The sequence below is a fragment of the Microtus ochrogaster genome, linkage group LG7_11 (genome assembly GCF_000317375.1).
Source record: "Microtus ochrogaster isolate Prairie Vole_2 linkage group LG7_11, MicOch1.0, whole genome shotgun sequence".
Lineage (NCBI taxonomy): Eukaryota > Metazoa > Chordata > Mammalia > Rodentia > Cricetidae > Microtus > Microtus ochrogaster.
The window spans coordinates 22390277-22410329 of NC_022032.1; the positions used below are offsets into that span (position 1 = coordinate 22390277).

The window sequence follows — 20053 nt, forward strand, 5'->3', positions numbered from 1 at the left end:
TTAAAATATGCAGCAGATCATATCTGTTCTCCAATCCTCTGATCACTCATCTTGAGAACGGCATCTATAAACATCCCTTCTATATAGACAAGACACTGTGGCAGTGGTGTGTGCTAGCCTGACTTCCTCTTGTTTTCCTGTCCATGCTAAAGAGAAGTACATGTACACGTACTCTCCTTTCTGCTAGGAACAGAAATCTTCCACAGATTGCTATAGGGCTCCTTCCTCAAGCTCATTCAAGCCTTACCTCAAACATTACTTTCTAATTTATAGAAGGACCTGTAATCAGTTCTTCTGTTTCACTTTTCCAGTTGTACTTATCAGCGTATTCCATCTTTACAAATACACCCACACACGCTCATGAATGTGTGCATTCACGTATGTGCATGTGTGCACACACATACACACACACATTTATTTACTCTGTTTTGGCCTGTTTCTCCCCACTAGGAGGTCAACCCCACGAGAACTAGAAAGTCACAATTTAGCTCAATTAATAATGAAATCCTCATTAATATTTGTTTGTTAGCACATACATGAAATATAGATATTTAATGGCATATAAATTTCTATGGAAATTATGAAATTATATAACTTGTATCTCTTTTTGAGTAAAGAAACATTTGTGAGTATCTAACCATGAAAATCATTTCATTTCACAAATTAAAATGATAACAGTAGGCAATAATAAGAAGAGGTCATTATAGGGTATTTGTTGCTTTTTCCTTCATATGTTTCCTTAAAAATGTTAATGAATATTTAAAAATAAATTCACACAATTTAAAAAAATCACAATTTAGTAATGAATGCAGAGATCAAATAGTAGTTGTACATTAATAAATTACTCAGATGGGCTGCCCCACATCTCAAGAAACTATAAATGAAAAAGTAGGATGCCTAATAAAATCATACCAGTAATACCAGAGCACCAAGCACCGAATAATTCTGTTTGGACTTTAGAGAAGACTGTATGGAGGTTTCATTGTATTGTGTGTGCCTGGAGCAGCTCGATGCACATCTCCCTATGTTCACCATGTGACTGTGAACTTAGATGCAGCAGCTGGGAACTTAGATGTGGTGGACCATGTTCTAAAGCAGAGGCTAGCAATAGCTGATTTTATTACCTTGAGTGATAGGCTATTACGTTAATGGTTTCATTTGAGGCAAGGTGGCCCCTGCTCATCGGAGTGCTGACTGGGCTTCATTTGGTAATGACTTATAGCTTTCTGTCAGACATCAGCACTGTAATCACCCCGCACATAGAGAGAAAAAGTTAATACCCTTTGAGTACATTTTATATACCTTTATCCAAGGGTATCATCAATGTAGTATTGCAAATGCCTTACGTTTTTTGTTAACCAAATTAAAAATAATTGAATTCAAATAGAATTATCTACCAAGGTTTGGAACATATGACTACTTTTTCTACTAATAAATATTTCTAGGGATATGAGACTAATGGCACACACTGTTATAGCACCATTTCATAATTATCCAATACACAAATTCTTGAGGGATTTGAGTCATTTCATGTATAATTTCATAGAGAACCACTTTAAGCATCACACGTTGCTTAGACTATAATCTGGAATGAAGGGATGTTATGAACATACAATTACAGAACAGGAAAGTAAACACTAGCCTTAGGAGGCATAGGCTTCCTGCTCAGTTACAGGGAAATAATGTTTGAACAGCAATGTTACATTGTGCAAGTCTCAGTGCCTTGATACATAATATCTGGATACTATTAGCCATTAACTTATAAAAAGTCTTTCAGGCACAATCATCCTCTTTATACCCCCTCTTGTTTTAGCCACTGTGAGATGTTCCTGATGGTAAAAGCAGTTTATGGGTTTTGGCTGTTTGTTTGTTTGTTTGTTTTGTTTTGTTTTGTACCATGTTATTGAGTTATGATAACATTGTTGATATTTCTTAATTTTCACTTCTGATTTTTCTCACAGGTAGTGATGAATTTTTGTGTAGAAAACTTGGCCATTTTATGGAGTTATCTGAAGTGGGACTCCATGTTTTTCTTGAAAGACGAGGTACAGCAAAATGTAGTGGGGCACATTACAGAGAGATGTGACAGAGGCACATACACTTCTAGTGTTTGTGGATCACCAGATTCTAGAAGAAGCCTTTCATTTCTTGTTCCTATTTCACAGCAGTTCCCTAAACATTTCATGGATCTGCTTTTATTTCCTTCTCTGTTTTTCATATACTTTTGTCTAATTCCTGGGTATTTAGATATAGTCTCCAAAGTTTGAATATTTCCTTTATTGCTAGTTTTTATACTGATATTTATTTAAGTATAGTACCTTATTTATATTCATTCCTTTATATTGTTTTCCTTTTTTTTCTTTAAAATTTTTATGCAGTGAATTATTTATATTTTTGAGTAGCATATATATTTTAGAAATAATTTAGATAATAAATAATAAAGAAATAATTTAATGTCTTATAGTCTAAGGTAGTTCAATATCTTCATCTAAAGCAAATAGGCTTAATCTATGAATTTTACTTTAGATTATTAAGATTCTAGATTCTTGCAAATAGTTTAATTAGATTTCAGGCGAGTAGGAGCCTTACTATATCTGTCCATTTTTTTCAAGATGAAATAAATATGAGGGAAACATTTTAATATCATCACCGACTAAAACCGTGGATTAGGTGTATTTACAACTATGTAAATTTCTAAAAACTAAATTCTAGGACCAAGATTGGATTTGATTTCAAACAATCTCTGCCTAGCATATGCACCGGTTGCTATGCAACACAATTTAATACCAACAAATGTTGCCAAGTGATTTTTTTTTTTTACATACTGTAATTGGCTTGCAAGTCTTGCTGCACGGAACGTGTAAGGAGAAAGTGATTATTCAAATTTAAATGCTTATGTTAAAATGTTAATTTTTATAATTAAAAAAAAACAACACAAAACCTACATCTTAAAACTGAAGAAAAGAACTGCCTTCTGTGTTAATAAATGTGCAACGCCCTGGAAAGTTCCTTCTCCACCCTTTGGGAAAGCATAGGACATATTGAGTAACTTTTTATGCTGGTCTACTCACCTAGCTTCTCTGATGAGTTGGCTGTGGAAAGCCTACATAGAGGCAGAGCTCAATTAGTGTAATTTATGTATCCTTGGACGTCAATCATTCCTGTTGAGAGGTGGGACTCGCAGGCTCTCAGTGCATTAATTAAGAACCCATCTCAGCAGAGCCACCTTTCTACCTAAGGACCAAAAGGAAAGTTTTAATTAGATTTTTAAAAAGCAAGGATGTCATATATGAAAGCAAGTATAGCTCTTTAGTTGGAACGAGAGGCAACAACTGGAAGGGGATATTCCAAACAATACCAAGAGCAAAGGTTCTTAGCCATCTGCGGCATGATGAGAAGAGAAGAGTTCATCCCAAGCGCGGGTTTCTACCTTGGACAGTCCCTCTATCTCTATGGGAATCACTGAAGTCTGACTCTGTTGTTCCATTGCCAACATCATTACAACATCATTATTGTGCCCCTGTCCAATTACTGATGCAGAGTTGATGCTGATCAAGTGTAATTCTGATGTGGAGGGCAGACTGTGTTTTCCTCTGATGACTGCCTTTTGTTCGAGGCTGGCTTCGCATGGAATATGCACTGGACAACACAGTGCAAGTTCAGCAGAAGGGAGGGAGGGAACTTGCAAAGCACATCAATTTCATTGGTCCAGTGATGGAATGAGTGTACCTTTGCTTGCTAACCTAAAAATCCGGGGACTCGGGAGAGGGGAAAACAAGCTACACTCACTGTTGTCAGCTGCTCGAGAGAGTCTATTCTCCTGGAATGGCTTGTGTGAAGCCATCAAACATACTCCTTAGGGCTCACTTGGGAAATAATAGATACATTATTGATTAAAATATTTATAAATTCAGGGAGGGAAAACAAATTTTAAAAGCTAGTTCGGATTCTAGAAGGGGAAGCTACCTCCTAATAGCTATTAACCCTTCCCCCTCCATACTTAGAGGGGGGATCAGAGCACATGCTCTGAAAAATAAAAACAAAGGGGTTTTCATGAAACAAGGGGGAAAAAACAAAACTGCCGAAATCAAAGAAAAAATATCAGAAACATTGGCAATATAGCCTAGGTCATAATTTGTAAGCTCTAAAATTTAAAAATTCCAAATAATAAATACCAAAAAAGCATAAATATGAAATTTGTTTTAATATTATCAGTGTACTATTTCTGCTTTTTTGGAAAGGTTACAGATAATAGAGAAATATAAACCTGATCACACTGATCTCCAAATAAGTGATCTATAACATGAAGAATTTCTAATAAACACGACTGGTGTGATTCAGAGATGACATAGAAATCAAAGAAAGCTCTTCTCTCTGCTCCAAAGACCAGAAAGAGGTTTTCTTGTGCCTATCATTACCTGTATCTTACGTTTTATTTTTTTTTAAGAGACGGTGTTTAGGAGAGCCCGTTACTGTATGCACTATAAATTTACCAGTGACGAGCATCCCTGACATATATCGCATAACAACAACGACCCTGACAAAAGAAGCTATAGATTTTACAGGTAGATGGCTCGCGCAGGGTGTGCCTAAATGAGAGGAGGCAATGGAAGCCGCACCGTGAAGACAATTTGTCAGGAGAATAAAGGCTAGCAAACGGTATCTCCTCATTTATGTTAATGTTCATAAAGATATTTTATAATCCTTCCTCAGCGCTTTCCTCCTCACAGAGTTTCCCAGCTACTTTGCCTCATTTGCTGTGTGCATAATGTTTATTGCCCAATCCGTACAGTAGCACTCCCCAGACACAGGTTGGCAATTGTGTGGGCTATACCAATCCTGTGTGCATGATTCATTTACATAATATGGCACCCTGCGTTGGAAGACCATGATTGTGTCCTCAGATGCATGTTTTTATTTCCACATAAGCCCAGAGAATATTATAAGTCAAACAATCTCTTGAACATATTGTGTTTAAGGATGTCTAATGTTCGGTAGGGCATCTGGATATTATGTGTGATTTGTTGACCACAGGATTTTTTCCAGGCAATATTTAAATTATGATTTTAATATTGTTATCTTGTTAAATATTATTAACAAATATTTGCTCGATTTTTTTTAAAGAAATATGATACCAACTCCTCTTTTGCCTTAAAATACTTAAATTTCACCTTGTGTACTGCAGGCTCGCTCTTTCCAGTGACATTAGCTGTACCTACTCCTGTGTGCCCCTTATCAGTTCACATTTCCCACATATATGGAGAAAGAACTCAACCGAACAAGTACATGTCAGATTGGGCGGTGCATTTTTTTTTTTAAAAAAAAAATGATTTTAGTCAAATATAAGAATTTTCTTGATCCTTATTAAGAACCAAATTTTAGTGTTTAGGGGTAAAGAAACCTTTCTCTGAATGAAAATTTCTTGTATGCCTATAGGAACCTGACGTTTTTTTGATTTCTTCTTTTGTTTTGTTTGGGTTCTTAGGGAAGTTCTCCTATAGTCCAGGCTGTCTTCCAAAGCCTGATTGTTTGGCCTCGGTCCCCCGGCACTGGGATACAGGCATGGGTCTCCTCACCCACCTTGGCAATGGTTTTATCTGAACGTTTGGGAAGTTCTGCTAGAGCAGAGATCCCGTTTAAATTCTAAGAGGGGCAATGTAACCATACAAAGTTTTGTGAATGGCTCTGGTATTGTTCACCATAGCAACATGGTATTTTAAGGAGGATACTTTGGTCTGTCTGGAGATGGGTGACCAATGAAAGACCAGAACTCATCATTGCCCTGATTTAATATATATGATAGGGGATTAACATAATTTCTTTAAGGCTGTTGGGTTTTTCTCATGATTTTAAATAGAGCACCATAGACAGGATTATTTTTAATGATATTTGGGCATATGCATCTACACCTAGCTGTGCGACTTTAGAAGCCTAATAGTTTTCATCACGTAGACAAGTGCATGTTTTGAACACATAGTTATTTCATTCACTGAAACTCGCCAGGCTAGTATTTATTAATTTATCACATGTTTTAAGCTCATGGGACTCGTATCCAAAGGCAAGCCGTAATGAAGCTGTAGGTAAAATGACCCAGTTCTATGCTGTCTTAGCAGTGGTGATTAAATGGGAAAGAGTAGGCTCATTGTCTGACCTCCTTTACTTTTCCTGAGAAATTACATTGGAAGGAAGAGAAATTCCTCATTAGACTGTCTGTGAGAGGGAAAAAAAGACTATACAGACCTTAAGTTAAAACTTTGAGTTCAGAAGCACATGCGGATTAAATACCACCGATTTTGAGTTGAAAGAGCTTTTAAACGAAAACACTAAATGAGGATTTATTTCATGTGTCTGAATGGTAAGAGTGAAAAGTATTATTAGAGACTATTTCTCTTGATGTGATCCTATACAACAGATTTAAAAGCACCAATTCAGTCCTGTAAAAGCAAAGCCAACCTTACTCCACCACCTCCTAGGACAGTAGTTCTGAACCTTTGTAATGCTGTGACCCCATTAATACAGCCCCTCATGTTGTGGTGAACCCCCAACCATAAAATTCTTTTGTTGCTATTTCATAGCTACAGTGTTGCTACCATTATTAATTATAATATCTGATATGCAATTCCTGTGAAGCGGTTGATCAACACTCCCCCCCTCCTCAAAGGTTCATGACCCACAGGTTGAAAACCACTGATTTAGTATGTGTAGAGTTGGAGAACTATGCTGTTTTATGGCTTTGTTGTCTATTGTTTAGATAAATTTCTTTTTTTTTCTTAGACCATATAGGCAAGATGTCTGGGTGGGTTATCAGTCTTTTATCCTTGACATTTTATTATTTAGTTTTAATGCTGAGATATTTTATTGTACATGAGCCTGGAGGTTTTCTGCTTCCATGTGTTTATAAGACAGAATAATAAATAAATGATGATTTAGCCTGGTGTTCATATCTGAATTGTGGTGAGTTTCATATTTTTCAAACCTTTTCCCAATTTTGACAGGGGAGAAGCAGTCAGCTTCCAGTGACTTTTATGACATTTAAATTATTCGGGGGGAGATCACTCCTTAAGTTTTGTGGATGCTGGGCTGTGTAAGTGTTGTCAAGTACTACTTCCTTGTGTTGTGGTGCAAGTACCAGATCGCTCTGCTTTAATTATTCTGTCACTTCATGACAATGAGAATAGCACATGAATCATGAGTTCTCTTTAGGACATGCAGTAATGTCAATTTCAAAATCAAACAGGAATTCTTTATTTGTAGTTGCCAGGAGTACCACTACCATGCACTTTAACAATGAAGTAACAATAGTGAAAGAAGAGTAGGAAAACCCCCATTTCTTTAAGAAAACATGATTGTTTTATGTAACGAGCATTTTACACTTCCCTGTAATTTTATATGTGCATATGTTCTCTATGCTTGTTAATTGTATCTTTATTAGTTTAAATGGTTTCCTTTAAAGGACAGAAAGCGGGAACATTTTAATATTAACAAATACTCAATATTTCCAAATAATCTTGTTAATGTCATGACATTTAAAAAGATTAGCCTTTATGGGGCTATTTCTTTGAAGTTCCTGTAGAAACTATACATAGGAGATTTTAAATAGATATCTTTTCGTTATTCTCTGATGTTTTCTCTCACTCTCTCAACAGGAAGGTACACTTACTTTTTTATTTTCCTTAATTCCAAAGAAGAGGGAGAAGGAATGTAAACAAATATTTTCATCACTCTGAAAAATCTTAATGGCTGAAGGCCTTGTTTAACCGGCTCTTTTTTAATGTAAAATATGAATTTCTTTGACAACACATTTTATAATTGATATCAGCTTTACAACAAATATCTGATTGTATGTATACATAGGTATGATGTGTGATTTCCCTCTGTATGTTGTGATTACCATTGATTGGTTATTAAAGGATTGCTCTGAGCCTATAGCAGAGTAAGACAGAAAGTGCTGGGTGGGGAGGACTAGGCTGAATGCTGGGAGAAAGGAGGTGGAGTCAGGGAGATGCCATGTAGCCCTGCTGTAGACAGACACCAGAACTTTATCAAGTAAACCACAGCCAGGTGGTGATATACAGATTAATAGAAATGGGTTAGATTAATATAAGAGTTAGGCAATAAGAAGCTGAAGCTAATGGTTCAAGCAGTGATTTAATTAATACAGTTTCTGTGTTATTAGTTCGGGGCTGAGCAGCTGGGAACCAACAAGGGGCCTCCCACTATATAGGTATGCAAATATTCATGGATATATATTTAATGACAGTTAATCTCAACTGTCAACTTGATGAACTATAGTGTCTCTAGGGAGATGGGACTGTGAGCTTGTTGTAGAGGATTATTTTAGCTAGTTTAACTGGGCTGGAGAGATAGCTCCTCAGTTAAGAGCACTGCCTGCTCTTCCAAAGGTCCTGAGTTCAATTCCCAGCAACCACATGGTAGCTCCCAACCATCTGTAATGAGATCTGGCGCCCTCTTGAGAAAGGCCTGGTCAGCTATCCTTATCAACTTAGGCCATGAAACCAAATATAGATAAGTTTAACAAAACTGCCATATACAGTCTTTTCATGCACGCTTCAGTATTGCCAGGGCAATAAAAAAAATGAGGTAGGATGATCCAGCTATGTGGGTGGACAAGGATTATTGATCGCTTAAGAAAAGAGTAAGTTATCTTTGCAAAGCCATCTATCTCTCTATCTAACTGTGGACAAAGTATGACCTCAAGTTCCTGCCGACAAGACAGACACACTATCTATCCTGGACTGTCAGCCAAAACAAAACCTTTCTCCTGTTAGTCACATTTTCGCCAGGGTACTTGGTCATAGCAAGAGAAAGAACAATGACCATTATGCCAGGTAGGAAACTCTGGAATGTTTTCCATCGTTAATAATAACAGTCATGTGATGATGGGGTGGAAGAGAGTTCTAGGGACTGACACTTCTATTTCCTCCGTGAACTTTGATTGGACCCCCTTCACAAGTAGCAAGCACCACGTTGTATTCAGAAAACAGGAAGAAATACGCAAACCGGATGAGGAGACTCTCCTCATCAAACTTTTATTTTTACTAGATATAGAGAGCTCTTATCAAAGATCTCAGGGCATTTTTACCTAGTCTGTTCCCATAACTACCCATTTTAATGACATACTGATACTACTCTCTGTCCATGGGTGTTCACTTTCCTCGAATGTTAGACTGTATATATTTTCACTGAAGTCTGATTTGACATGTAAGATGAAGGAAAAAGCAATTCTAAATTACTCCCAGGCATTCAGTTTAAAGAGGAAATTTCAAAGATACATTTATGGCTTAATAATTAAATCTGGGTGAAGATGCCTGCTGGGAACTGCTACAGTAACGAAATAGAATGGCGGCTTTCAAATAACAAACAAAGGGCGTTTTCTTCCAAAGATGTGAACCTCAGCATATTAGTATTTAATTGGTTTTGAATTTTTAAATGCATAATGGCCGAGTTCCTTGGTAAGAAGTTTTGGATAATCACTCAAGCACAATCTCAGGAACATGGGGTAAGAATCAAATTCTCAACATCACTCTTTAGCAGGGACTGTGAGCGCCTGAAAGATCTCTAATTTCCTTGATGCCAAATCTGAAGTTTCCTCCCTCGCCAACACCATGAGCCATAAGATACTCAACCTTCCACAGACTGAGCTGACGGTGGGAACCTGAGATTAAGAGCAGTGAGCACGCATAAAAGACAATTAGGGAGCGTTTTTGATACTGGCCAATGGATCAAAATCATAGGAGAGGCTAAGACTATGCTTGAATTCAGAACTTACATTGACTCTCTTGTAAGATTAATTATGCTTTGTTTAATAACCTGATCCCAGAAAAATAACACTGGTCAGGAACCTAAGGGGTCACCAAGATGCAAACACTTACCAATTCTTTTAAAGACATTCCTATACTGGTTATCAAAAGATCTTGAAAAGTAACTCCATTTTATTATTATTATTATTGTTATTATTATTTTAATTTTTTATTTGCGCTATACATTTTTCTCTGCTCCCTTCCCTTAAGTAACTCGATTTTGAAGTTGATATTTTGTCCTAAACCCCTTTCAGGTGATTAGATGTAATCACATTTATATCTATTTACATTTGCTTCTATTTATTTATCAAAAACCAAGGAACAATGAAAGTTCACTTTGCTCTATGGAAACAACCTTAATTCAAAGAAATTCTTATGTGATTATTTTGATTCCAGAGGTCTAAGGACAGCAAGGCAACTCCCAGTCTTTGTGGGCATCTCAGGCCATATAAAATCACAACACTTTAGAGTACTCTCAGAACAGTGAGGCAATTCCAATTTGTGTCCATTCTCCTTCCTCATTTCCTTTCCAATAAATAATGGATAGACCAACAATGGGGCTTGCTGACTTTCTAATTCTCCTTATATACAAAAATTATCTGCTGGAAATAAATTAGCGTCTATACAATCGTCTGCAAATGGTTGGAAAGTAATTCGGTGGTTCTTAAGATGCTGCATGTGTTCTGTTTTGTTTTTGAGCCAATTAATCACTCCATTCGCTTGCCTGTTCTATGCCTACCCTCTCCCACTCATCCCCACCTCTAAATAATCCCTTCCACACCAAAGTAGCTAGAGAGCCTTTCCATTCTTTTTGACCCTCTTATCTTGAGTTGCTATCCAATTTCCCATTAATTAGAACACAGTGACAGAGCAATGGTACAAATGCAAATATCATGCAAATCTCTAACGGAAAGCTCTTCTGAAAGCAAACACAATTGATAATTATGTAAAGTTGGTATCTCTGCTGATTACAACATTATCTGATTTATGAAAAGGATATTTTGGGTAAGCAGAATTTCAAATTTCCTGCTACTTAGCCATTTAATCACCATTACATTAATTCCTATTGTGTTTGCAATCTTCAGAACACAGGGTTACACACACTTCTGTATATTTAGCAATGGACATGAGAAATAAAAAAGATAATCTGAATTGAAAGTTTATAAGACTTCTCCAAATATCCAGTGGCGAGGGAGGGAGTGAAGCATTCTCTTTTTACTGCATGGCTTCCGAACACCGTTTTCACCGATTTATGGAGATTTTGCTGCTGTGGTTCCACAGAACCAGTCCCTTCATGCACTCTGGCAGGTCACAGATTGGGTAGATGTTGGGTGGGCCAACTCAAAGCCCGGGAAGCAGGATATCTGGGAGGAGCTTCAGTGAGGGTCCAGTGAGGATCAGGTAGCTATTCCAGAAGCCAGAGATCTTGAACCAGACCAACAACTCATTGCAATAAACATTTGCAAGTAAAGCAGAGTGGACGAAAATGTAAGCTTCACGACACACCAGAGCTCATACTGCCACTAAGACGATAGAAGAGATGTTGGGGAGGCAGGAAAGGTGGAGGAGCAAAGTGGGTCTTTTTTGTAGTTGGTGTTGTTTGTTTTTTTGTTTTGAATTAATGTATTTTTTATTTTCTTTTGTGAAAGAACACTAAGGGGATGAGGAGCAGATATGGAGGGAATGGGAAATGATCAGGACCGGGGTTCATGATGTGAAATTCCCAAAAAATTAATTAAAAAATGTTTTTTAATAAAAGAACAATATTTTCTTCTCGGGATTTTTTTTGTCATGGCCTATTAGCATACTCCTTTTCTCATACGGATCTTATCTGTTCTTCCAGCCCTACCATCTCCCAGCACCTATCCAGACAATTCTCAGTCACCACTGACATTGGATTTCCTGCTTCAGATTGTAATTAAAACAGATTGAAAGATTAAGGAAAGATTTGACAACTAATTTTGTGCCCGATAAGCAAAATATATACAGAGTATTTTTTTTCTTGGACGCATATTCTCTTTTCCTTTCCCATTTAATTTTAGATTCTTTCTGCCTTTGAGGTTTTTATGTAAGTTTGAGATTGATATATAAATAAAATACAGCCTGACCATATCTCATTAATCTTCTATACTCTGAGTTACAGAGCTCACTCTGGCGCCCAAGGTGGTAAAACCAGCGGAACAACCATTTTCAGAGCAAAACTTATTCATAAAAATAAACATTTGTCTCTTTGCTTCTTTGTTGACATATAGCATGAAGTTCCTTCATTTCTTTTTATATTTGTATATTCAAGAAAGGGATTGTTGTTTTAGTCATTTGACTTTGGGATACATAAAAAAATTACTGTTACAAAAGCCATATGAATCTAACATATTAAATTAAGAACCCATTACCTTATATAGTCACTGAATAAATTCTTATTGAATAAATGAAACTTTATTAAATACACTGGTTTATTAAACAATGATTATTCACACCTTACAAAGAACCTTCACTAATATTAAAATTCAACAGGGGTTTCTTTTTTTTTTCTTGGTTTTTCGAGACATGCCGTCAATTATTTGACTGTTCACACGAGGTAAATCATTTATAAAAAGCAAGATCTTAGACTAGCAACAGAGGCTTATTATTAACCAATTAAAAATATCCATATTTGTATTTTTTTATTTTCTAGACAGGGTTTCTCTGTGGTTTTGGAGCCTGTCCTTGAACTAGCTCTTGTAGACCAGGCTGGTCTCGAACTCACAGAGATCCACCTGCCTCTGCCTCCAGAGTGCTGGGATTAAAGGTGTGCACCACCACCGCTCGGCTCATCAGGGGTTTCTAAATCCAGAATTCTTTAGCCCATTTCATTAACTAATAATAGCTTTACAAATATTTACTTATGCTACTTTTATAAATATATCTTTTACAATATTCATTTTTTGCTTCTTTATAAAATAGATGTGATGTTCAAAAGGATCAACAGACTATACACTGTAGATGTGACATAAATCAGTTCTACAAAAATGACCTGAACAGTGATAATGTATATCAAAAACGTGGTTTTATCTGGGTGGTATACAATTCATAATGTCAAACAGGATTCTTATAATCTTTATGTTATCTTCTGAAATCCCCATCTTTGCATACTGTAAACTGATGCCGAAGGGCTGTCAAGAACATATGAGGGTCACAGAGCTTATGGTCCCAAACACATAAAAAGTGTGAGTCATATTTTCTCCTTGGGGTCTGCAAAGCTTCAACCACACGACTTAATTTTGAGAGCTCTGTTAGCTTCACGTACAAGTCATTCTAGAGACTTCTTTGAATTTTATCCTGTAATCACAGCATGGGATTCTCTATATTGATTATGTTAGTTAGAATGTATTAAGTAATATAGGTACGAAGACAAATTTCTTCTAACTCCAGAGAAACTATACATATTAAACAATGGAAGTTTATTGTGTCAGAATGGGAGTTTCCTTCCATCTGTTTCAATTTCTTCCTGCAGGCATGAATCTATCTAGGGAAGAATTTTCTAACCTTTTCTGGATGTAGAGTGGCCATGCATTTGATTGGATCAGAAAGAACGTAAGTTTTTCTCTATCATCTTGAGTTTTCCAGTATTTCCATTGCATGGGAGATGGATATAGTAGTGGCTTATCTGACCAAGAGGATGTTAATAACATGTACGGAGTAGCATAGCCAGATAGGGATATCGGTTCCCTGAAGCACCCAGTGGAGATGATGCCCCCTGCTAGCCCAGACTAGTTACACTGCCACATCAAAGAGGAACTCATCCTGTTTTATTTAACAGATTGTTCACGGGCTTTCTTTGTAATGTAACTTAACCTTTTCTCTAATACATCTGTTCATGGTGGGACTACAAAAGCTTCTCTGGGAGGCAGAACAAACAAAACAACCTGGTAGCGCTTTCAGATCCCTCTGAAGAGTTTATCCTGGGCTTTCATGTTCTGGAGTCCCTTCATGTTAGCGGGGCTTCTGCTCTTGCTTTCCCTTGTTCTTCAGAGGGAGAACGGAGGTGAACAGAGCAAACACTGTGACATTTCTTTTCAGGGATACAATGAGAAGCATAGGTAGATGACATTACGTCACTTGTCTTCCACTGTTTCATGGCTTCTATGGTCGTTCATGATCTGTTGAGGTCCAGACCAAATATCATCTCCTCCAGAAATTACATTAGCATTTTTGAGGTTGATGTGATGTAATTTTGCATTGTTCTCATAATTATAGCTGTATGTAGAGCTTCCTTGCATTCCTTAATGCCCCATATGTACCTTTGTTATCCTCTATTAAAATAACAGAATGGCTCTCCTGAAGGATTTATATAGAGTTTATTGTGTAGAATTATTTGTGTCTTACGGATATTTAAAACATCATAAATACATTTTATTGTGATGGTGAATAAATTTGCATTTATTAAATAATTAAAATGCTATATTTAAAAACACCAACTTAATAATGTATCTTGCATATGAACCATTTATGGTCATTTAGAAATTATGTAAGCAAATAATAATAATGTTTTATTGTGGTCAGTACAGACACAAATAAGTATCAGATGGAATTAATTACTTTTCTTTTCAACTTAATATTGTCATATTTTTTATATCTAGGTTAAAATTGAAAACATAAGAATATACAAACTTTAGCTGCTATCATATTGTTAATCACATGAAGATTATCAGACTTATCTAATTTGGGAGGGAAAACTTGTGATTTTCACTCAGTGTCTTATTTACTAGATTTTAACATCAAATCAAGTGTCTCCTATCAAATTAAGTCATAGAAATTCCTTGATTTTTAACATGAGGGTTAGCTATTAAGCCTGTAGATTAGTTTGCCTTTGTCAGTTGACTTCCAATAACATGAGAATCTGAAAATACATACATGCATGTTTGTGCTCACACTCACACATACACACACACCACATATATGTTTATGTAGTGTAGCCAAATATGTGGGTGAGCCAGCCTGATGGAATGTTAATAATCACTGTGTCTCAAACTTTGGATTTTTCCCTTGGAATACAGTTTTCTCAGGAAATGTTTTTCCTCTGAGGACAGAAACAGCCATAAAAAGGTCACAGATGGGCCAGGGAACTGACTCAAACCTCACATACAACCCATTTTCTGAGCTTTGTCTGTTGGTGAAGTTCTCTGACCATACAGATGTTGTTCAATCAAATAGCACAGTTCTTTTTATAAGTGTATGTGGCTTGTGTGTGTGTGTGTGTGTGTGTGCATACATAACATGTATATCTTAATGCTTACAAGTTTGAGAATCATACAGAAAAGACATGAGTTTATGAATTTCTTAGTTTCATTTCTCAAATGCTTTAATTTAAAATTGCCGTAATTTATAAATTAGGAACTTTCATGCTTCCCAAACATGCTATGTAAGTTTCTGAGGGAGAAGAGACGTCAGTGATCTTACCCAGGACTAGATTTTTCATGGTGCAGTATCAGAAAGGCAAGGTGTGACTTGACCGCTATGGCTTCCTAAATGGATTTGTGTCTTGCTTCACAAGAACGAATTCATGCCTGGAACTGTAAACTTGGTCAAAGCTCACGGCTAGAGAGCTCGTAGGCCACATTATGGACTCTTCTATTGTTATTTTGCTAAATGGACAAGTTGTCAAATTGCCTTCTTAATCCTTACAATGACACCACAGACCTTGGCTGCTCTTAACTCTGGATCACTCACTGAAGTTCTGTTTGCAATGGGCAGAAGGCGATGCAGAGACTCCTCTCTGACCCAAGTGCTGAGGATAAGTGACTAAGTTGACTGAGCCCCAAATGGGACATCTTTACCACACTCCCGCACATCCTTCAGCCTGGTTGCACGAGGTCATAGAGAAGAATGAAGAAAGAACGGACCAGACAGAGGATGTGGGTGAGTGTGTGGAAAGCTATCTTCTAGACATGACATGGCTACTGACCTCATGAACTCACATTGACTGTGGTTAACTGCACCAAACATGAGCCATGTAAAGCCAGACACAATTCCAGCATCAGTCAGGGAGGAGTTCACAAGGGCCTGTCCTCAACTGAGGAGCTATTGATAGCTGATAGACGCCAGGTGGGGGAGAGAATCGTTCTCTGGTAGTGTGGCCACTGCCAGATTGTTATGCCTCAGGGATGGACTCACAAACATGCACATATAGGAATGGGGAGGTGAGGAGCAGTATGGTTGTATTTTGTTGTTTACATATATGAAATTCTTAAAAAACAAATATTTAGAAAACAGTATGGTTTCTAATATTGGAAGATCTGATCTCCTCTGAGGCTCAAGAAACTCACGTTAAAAAGACAGACTGACTAATCTCTTTCTCTGACTCTCTCTCTCTCTCTCTCTCTCTCTCTCTCTCTCTCATACACACACACAATCCTAAGAAAATAATACAATCTTTTAATAAGTAAATAAAAAAATTAAAGAAACAAAAATATCCAAAGTGCATGATACTAAATTCAGCAAAGGCGCCGGATCTCCCTAGGGTCACATTTAAAGTCAACATGTACTAGCTAATGAGAAGTATTTCCATTTCGTATTTTAGCTTCCAACTTTTAAGTATGAACAATTAGTCAATGAAGATTAGACATTCAAAGAAGCTTTTAGTATAAAGAAAGAGATCAAAACAAACAAGTAAACAAAAGCTCTAAATTTAATAGGCACTGTTCAGGAAAAAAAAACAAAGCTTTATTTAAAATGCATTAGTTTCCTCCAAGAAATAAAATTAAGAATTTCATCCATGCACAAAAGCAGTGGGTTATTAACCATAAAATATATTTTGAAAAGAAAGAGCTTTGGGGGACTTAAAAGTATACAGAAATGAGAAACTCGATAGAACATCACAATATAAAACATTTGTAATCTAAAACAAAAAGGAAAAGAGAAATCTTACATTAGTGAACACTTACAGGAATGAAGATGCCTAGAGATAGAGAAAATGCAGAAGAGGTTATTGCTATCCAGTAAGTAATAGTGAGGGCTTGCTAATTTACTGGAAATCTGACGGGTTGGCTTGCTGTAGATTCATACATTCACACTGCAAGGAGGCATTAAGGAGCAAATAATTTTTTTTGTCTTTGAAAGCCCTGGATCGAGAAAAACATCTTGTGCTGGTTTGCTGGGTTCTAAACCCTAGAAGATACCATGATAAAGGCTACCTAGTTTTTCTGTGCGCCTCACTAGAGAGGTATTCCCAAATTCTCAGTCTGTTTTTTTTTTTATACAACCATATTTGTTAATTCTTTTCTTATATTGAGCATGCAAGTCATGCTTGAATGTAAGTAAATATTTTTAGGGATAAAGAGAAGCCTTCATACATTTCCCTGGAGTTATCTCAAGGTGGTAACAGTTCTTTGGAGAGATAACATTTTCTCTAATTTTCAAGGTCTGTCATGCCCAGTTCTTCTCCATCAAAATGCAGACAGTCATAGTCTGAACTATGAGAAGCCCATGGAGAAAAAATCTTAAACACCCATCAAGAAAATAATGAAGTAATATTCCCACTGACACTTAGTTCTTAGCCTTATATATATGAATATAAACCCTCATTAGTTCCTATCACCCTGGGGTTTCAGGGTTTGTAGACAAGCTAAAACCTTAACATACTGCTTACTATATTGGAGAATGTGCTGTACAAAATGAAAAAAAGAAAACTTAGGAATCCGGCGAAGGAATCAGGAGAGGACTTAATAGCTCAAACAAAGCTGTTTAACGGGGTATCCTGGGAAGACAGCTTCATGTAGGTGCAGTAGATAACCAGTACAGAATACATAGAATTAAGGTATATTATGTAATATATTTATTTTGTGTGTATTTACTTGTGGACTAGAGGTCAAGTGTGGATTTGCTTTCTTTGGTTAGGGATGGGGGAGCGCATTGGCCTGAACTGTTTTCTTTAGTCTTGGTTATCTAGCTCCCATACACCATGGGTCTGCCTATCTCTGATTCCAAAGTTCTAATTCTACAAGCACACACCATCACATCTAGCAAGTTGAGCAGTAGCATTCTTCTCCCTGCTTCTGATTATGGATGCAAGGAGCTCACTCACTGCCTGCCATTCCTGCTGCCAGGCCTACCCTCTACAATGTTGTATATTCTCTCAAATGCAAGCAAGTATCCTCAAGTTGACTCTTTTCAGGCATTTGATTGCAGGAAGAAGCAAGGTAGACAATGCAAGGGCTGAATTCAATATCGTGTTCATTATCATTGCACGATCTGGTTGTCCCGCAGAGTTTGACCTAATCATTACTTTATGGACCTTGATGATTTCCTGATGATGTTTTTGATCTGATCCTGGTGTCTTTGTTTTGGTTAGTTGGATTTGCATATTTTAATCTAGCATGTACTCAACTATGATCAAGTACTGGAGAAGTTTGTTGAGCAGGGAAACCTCCCCCTCCCCCTTCCTCTGACATGGATTGGTTCCTATACTCTGTGCTTGGATCAGTCTCTGTCATCACATCTTCTCCTCCAGATATATCAAACTCACTTCCAGCTTATGCCTCTAGTAACCTCCTTTCGATGAGGTTTAATATCCTCCCAATGCTTCTTTTAAAGACAGTTTGAATAAAACATAAGAATAAAATTTTATTGGGGTTCAACTTCATTTTTTTTTCAAACATAAGATTGTCCAGTGTAATCATGGGATCTATTTAACAGATTTGACTTTGGAAAAATAGCTTTAAAAAATCTAAATATTCTCTTCAGAGGCAAAGACTCCCTCCTAATGAGACTACTCAAAAGAGTGTTGTCAGATTAAAAATTCCTGAATGCTTGTTTTAAAAAATTAAACAGTTTTAAATGTATGTTTACCAGCCAAAATAATAGTAAAAACATCAAAAGAGCAAAAATACTATTTTAAATGAATGTTCCAAGACAATTAAAAAGTTCTGAATGTGAATGCCTTAAATAAATTCTTTCAATCTACGAATGATAGAAAAGGGGATAAAATTACAGCAATAAAACCTCACAAAAGTTAAAGCATAGGGTGATATATATCAAAATAATGAGATTCATAGTACGTAAACAAAAATGATAGCAACTAGAAATATCTTGAAGAATGACAACTTAAATTCAGATTGTTAATGGAAAAACACTATTGTGCTAGCACGGAGGCCAACTCATTGTTCAGTACGTTCATTTTCAGTCTCGTGTCAAAACTGGCATATAAGGTGTTATTAGTTATCAGTGGTTTTCTTCATTTTCAAAAAGTACTTATAAAAGATGGCAAAAGCTGGCTTGAAATACACACATATATACATGTGCTAAACCTTAAATAGTTATCTAATCTAAATGATAAATTTAAGATATGTACACTTTAAAACTTCCTGAAGAGCTGTTCTCAGAACACATTTATCCAGCAAATTAAGATATAGAGATCTTTAAAGACTATCACACAGCACAAGGATTGCATGAATATGAAACCATGATATGAACACCCAGTAGACACTTAACACATATTTGTGAAAATGAATACCAGATTTGAATCACAAAAGGGGAGAGTCAGAGTGACTCAAAAGAGACTCAAAAGCATTTACACAGTTGTTACTTTTTTGAATTTGGATTTAATTTTAACGATTGATGAAGCATCACTGAATTCTTGTGCAAGTTAGATTGGATTTTAGACCAGTGCTTAAGACAACAGCCCCCCCATCCTTCCCCTCCCCCTTCCTGGCCATGCACAATGGCTGGTGATCAAACCCGGAATCTTGGAAAAGAATGCCAGTTAAGGGCTTTCCACTAAATTACACCCCTAGCCTTGAACGAAGTGTTTCCTAACACCTGGAAATGTCTTCTATGCTCTCAGTGTTTATGGCCCTACTCTGAGTGTGAAAACTGTAACTCGGCAATGGAGACAAAGGCTTCAGGGGAGGAATAAGTGCATTATGAATGTGCTTAGTTTCCTCTTTTCAATTATTTTTTGATTGATTTTTTACTGAGCTCTACATTTTTCTCTGCTCTCCGCCCTGCCTCTCCCCTCCCCTCTTCAATCTTCTCCCAAGGTCCCCATGCTCCCAATTTACTCAGAAGATCTTGTCTTTTTCTACTTTCTACTTCCCATGTAGATTAGATGTATGTATGTCCCTCTTAGTGTCCTCATTGTTGTCTAGGTTCTCTGGGATTTATTTAATTTTTTAAAGATATCCCTTTTCTCCTTGTGCTACATAAAGGAAGGTAACCAATATAACTCATGAGAAAGTCCTTGCAAGATGACAAAC

General features: G+C 36.7%; 1 protein-coding gene across 5 annotated transcripts in view; it reads right to left on the reverse strand.

Annotated features, from left to right (window-relative positions):
- Tenm3 (teneurin transmembrane protein 3) overlaps nt 1-20053 on the reverse strand; it is a 1721676-nt gene that overhangs the window by 982587 nt on the left and 719036 nt on the right. For all 5 annotated transcript variants that reach the window (XM_026786916.1, XM_013352002.2, XM_026786915.1 and 2 more), the window contains exon 3: nt 3072-3234. The gene's annotated coding sequence lies outside the window, so the exon portion shown is untranslated. The remainder of the gene's footprint in view (nt 1-3071; nt 3235-20053) is intronic.